Source organism: Diaphorina citri, unplaced genomic scaffold (genome assembly GCF_000475195.1).
Source record: "Diaphorina citri unplaced genomic scaffold, Diaci psyllid genome assembly version 1.1 scaffold6677, whole genome shotgun sequence".
NCBI classification, from domain to species: domain Eukaryota; kingdom Metazoa; phylum Arthropoda; class Insecta; order Hemiptera; family Psyllidae; genus Diaphorina; species Diaphorina citri.
The window spans coordinates 1-4,329 of record NW_007384053.1 but is presented as its reverse complement, the minus strand read 5'-3'; the positions used below and the strand labels follow the sequence as shown (position 1 = coordinate 4,329).

The window sequence follows — 4,329 nt, the reverse complement described above, 5'->3', positions numbered from 1 at the left end:
GTAGCAATGGAACAACTGCTACATTAGACGCTTGTGGCCTGTGTCGTAGCATGCCCATCCCGTAGTATGCCTCTCAGCGGTGGGGCAAGAAGAAGACACATACTTTCCGTCTGTGTCGTAGCATGCCCATCCCGTAGTATGCCTCTCATCAGATGGGCGAGAAGAGACACAATACTTCCCATTTACGGTGTGAGTTAACATGCCCATCCCGTAGTATGCCTCTCATCAGATGGGCGAGAAGAAGACAAATACTTCCCATTTAGGTGCTGGGTCAACACGAGAACACCAGAAAGTAACCCGTTGAAATATTTGCAATCGAAAAACGAGTACAAATTTTTGTCGATGGTGGGATTCGAGCCCGGGACCTTCTGCATGTCAAACAAGCGCGTTACCACTGGACCAACCGTGCCCCTATGGTTCCTATGCATTGTACGTATGTATGTATAGTGTTCTTTATCAACCTATGGAAGATGAAGACTGATAACTAAGGAGGAAAAAGAATCCTAGGCGAATTCCGATTGTTTCAGACACACCCTCCCTCGGTGACGTAGTCAAGGCGCTAGCCTGGTAAACAGGGACAAAAATCCATACCTTGGGTGGGATTGAACCCACGCCCTCCTGTTTACCAGACGAGCGTCTTGACCACTACACCACCGAGGCAACATTACATGCATAGTTTTTTTTAATGAGGTTTGACAGAGGGAACTGTAACTTCTATGGTCTTATCGTCCCGAAATCGAAGAGAGAAGGAAGACAGGATAGGAGAAAGCCAGCCGTTCCGAGAGCGAACATTATCCCATCAGGATAAAATCCGCCCCGGGCGGGAATCGAACCCGCGACCTAGCGCTTACAAGGCAGACGCACTACCAACTAAGCTAACTAGGCTGGCCATGCATAGTTTTCTAAACACCCTGAATTCCAGGACAGATCGATTTTAAGGAGCAAAGGTATTAACCTCGTTTTGTAAACTTATCACGCTAACTTCCAACTTCCTTTGGTTTTCTAAACACCCTGAATTCCAGGACAGATCGATTTTAAGGAGCAAAGGTATTAACCTCGTTTTGTAAACTTCTCACGCTAACTTCCAACTTCCTTTAGTTTTCTAAACACCCTGAATTCCAGGACAGATCGATTTTAAGGAGCAAAGGTATTAACCTCGTTTTGTAAACTTCTCACGCTAACTTCAAACTTCCTTTGGACTACATGGTCTGGATTTCAGCTTGGATTCTTATCAGTTGTATTTTGTATGTTTTGTACTTGTGCTGAAATAAAAACTTGAATTTATTTTTAGCAACAAGGTCCGGCGTTCAACATGGGATTTGAAATTGTTTCTAGCTTGATTCCAGCTTCTGAAATGAAATTTTAGCAACAGGGTCTAGCGCTCAACATAAGACTTAAAATTTCACAGCTTATAATTAAGCTAAGAAAAAAAAAGTTCAAGATGAATCTTCACAAAGTCACGTCAGCATCTATCAATATGTTAATCTAGCTTGATTCCAGCTTCTGAAATGAAATTTTAGCAACAGGGTCTAGCGCTCAACATAAGACTTAAAATTTCACAGCTTATAATTATTAAGCTGAGAAAAAAAAGTTCAAGATGAATCTTCACAAAGTCACGTCAGAATCTATCAATATGTTATAATTAATTGTTCTTCTTTCCAAGGCCAGCCACTCACTGTCAGGTAGACCTCACAGGTACACCTGATCAGGTCTACCTGATGACTGATGAGTATACACACTATCAGGTAGACCTGACAGACAGGTACACCTGATAGTGAGTGACTGGCCTAAGCATGTCTGTTGTTTTCTCCATGGATGTATCTAGTGATGGGTCGTGGGTAAATACAGCATCTATCAATATGTTATAATTAATTGTTCTCCTTTCCAAGGCCAGTCACTCAGGTACACCTGATGACTATACACACTATCAGGTAGACCTGACAGACAGGTACACCTGATGACTGATGAGTATACACACTATCAGGTAGACCTGACAGACAGGTACACCTGATGACTGATGAGTATACAGATACACACTATCAGGTAGACCTGACAGACAGGTACACCTGATTGTGAGTGACTGGCCTAAGCAGGTCTGTTGTTTTCTCCATGGATGTATCGCTTGACTTTGAATTTTGATGACATATTTTGTATTTCTTCTTCTCGACCAACCTCAGTGGTGCAGTGGTTAACGCGTTGGACTTTGGATCTGGAGGTTGGTGGTTCGAGTCCAAGTCAAATCATGAAATTTATCTTGGTGTAACAATTAGGGAACGATATTTGTGCCAAGCATTAGAGTATGCTTAACACAATTAAAAATTCCTTTTATTTCTTCTTCTCAGATACATTGGGAAAGGTGATGGCATCACAATCAGTGTGTGGAATCACAAGAAGATTCATAAGAAACAAGGAGGAGGGTTTCTGGGCTGCGTCCGAATACTGGCCAACACCATACAAAGACTGAAAGACACTGGATGTAAGTAGAAAACGATACTCGGTCGGGAATCAAACCCGGGACCTCTGGCGTGCAAGCCCAGAGGTTTCGTAATGTCTCCCGACATTTTTGGATAGGAACTTCCCTTTATTTATTTTTTTTTATTTTTTTTTTTTTTGAGGGGGGATTTTCTTTTTACCGAATTTACTTGAGAGGAAGGGGTTAGGTACCTCAGACTACACCACATGGCCACATGCTAGCCTAGAAAATTTCATCACGAAATCTCTAAAAGCCGTTTTGACCTTTGGCATTTGTTTTTGGGAATAATTAAATTTATTCTGACGTTCTTCAGTGCTTTATTCTGTTGACATGGGCCAAATGTATTTTATGGTGCTTTATTTAGATTTAAACTGTCACGGTAGAGTTGTTCACTATAAGGCCTGCTACACATTAGAAAATGGAAACTTGGTCGCGCGACTTTTAGTAGATGATGCCACCTGAAAATCCCATCCTACGATAAAGAGAGAGTCCTCTCACACTGGAGTAGCGCGACTTAGGCCACCCTCTCACTATCAGGTATACCTCATCAGGCATACCTGACACCTGATCAGGTGTACTTGTCGTCAGGTTTACCTGAAAGTGAATGGCTGGCCTTAGGTCTCCTAGGATTGGATTTTCATAGGATCATTTTCATAGGATTGGATTCATAGGATTGAATTTTCAGACAGCATAGCGCGACGAAATCAACAGTACAATTCTTTCCCCCTTGCAGATCAAAGGCTAGACCTGTGCAAGGCAAGTCCGGATGATCCGGATCCGGTCAAAGGTCAGATAGTCGTCTCCCTTCTCTCCCGGGACGGTAGTCATGGGTCCGGACACACGGCCGTGGTAGATCCGCACGGTGGTCTGTCGTGTCCGGACGATTTGCCGGATGGATGGGAAGAGAGGCGGACCTCGGCCGGACGTCTCTACTATGTCAATCATCACACGAAGAGTACCCAGTGGGTCCGGCCTAACAAGTAAGTCCGGATTCATTTGTTTATTTTTAACCATAATATCCGGCAGCTTAAGGCCCCTTCCCACTTGTCTTTCGAAAAAAAAATCTGGAAGAGAGGCGGACCTCGGCCGGACGTCTCTACTATGTCAATCATCACACGAAGAGTACCCAGTGGGTCCGGCCTAACAAGTAAGTCGGGATTCATTTGTTTATTTTTAACCATTATATCCGGCACCTTATTAAGGCCCCTTCCCACCTATCTTTCGAAGAAAAAGAAAAAAAAAAAAATTGTCGTATGTAGTGGGAACAAATAGGATGAACCTCACGAGATGTGGGAACGGGTCTTTAGTAATCTTCATCAGATAGGCGAGGAGAGACACTGTACTCCCCATTTAGGTGCTGGGTCAACACGAGAACACCAGAAAGTAACCCGTGGAAATGTCTGCAATTTAGCACATGTTAACATTGTTAACCAATTTAAGGATACCATTTTGTTATCGTTTAGTTATCATTAATCTGTATAATAACTCCCAAGTGCGCGTCCACAACGGCGACCATAGACCATGGACCATGGACCATTAACCCTAGCCTAGACCTTGGACCATAGACCATTAACCCTAGCCTAGACCTTGGACCATCGACCCAGTGATGGGAAAAATGAAACTTTTCAGGGCTCCGGATCCCAAGTTTCGAAACGCTCTAAGGCTTCGGATCTGAGTTTCGAAACTGAAACCTGAAACTTTCGGGTCCGTTGTTATCTTTATTATCAGCGAGGGGAAATAATAATTAGGGGTCGCCTCGAGTTTCATTTTCTTCATCGCTAGAGTACTAGAGTTGTGAGTCTGAGATTTCATAGGGTGTCATAATTCAAGTTTCGAAACTTTAACTCAGCGGTTTC

The 4,329-nt window shown here is 43.3% G+C and overlaps 2 long non-coding RNA genes across 2 annotated transcripts; one reads left to right on the top strand and one right to left on the bottom strand.

Moving 5' to 3' along the window:
• Positions 1-2,342: 2,342 nt before the first annotated feature.
• On the top strand, positions 2,343-3,437 carry LOC113472635. Its single transcript, XR_003394861.1, has 2 exons — positions 2,343-2,476; positions 3,207-3,437. It is a non-coding gene; the product is annotated as an uncharacterized LOC113472635 (long non-coding RNA).
• LOC113472636 lies at positions 3,247-3,624 on the bottom strand. Its single transcript, XR_003394862.1, has 2 exons — positions 3,555-3,624; positions 3,247-3,387 (listed from the first exon to the last, which is right to left on the bottom strand). It is a non-coding gene; the product is annotated as an uncharacterized LOC113472636 (long non-coding RNA).
• Positions 3,625-4,329: the final 705 nt, after the last annotated feature.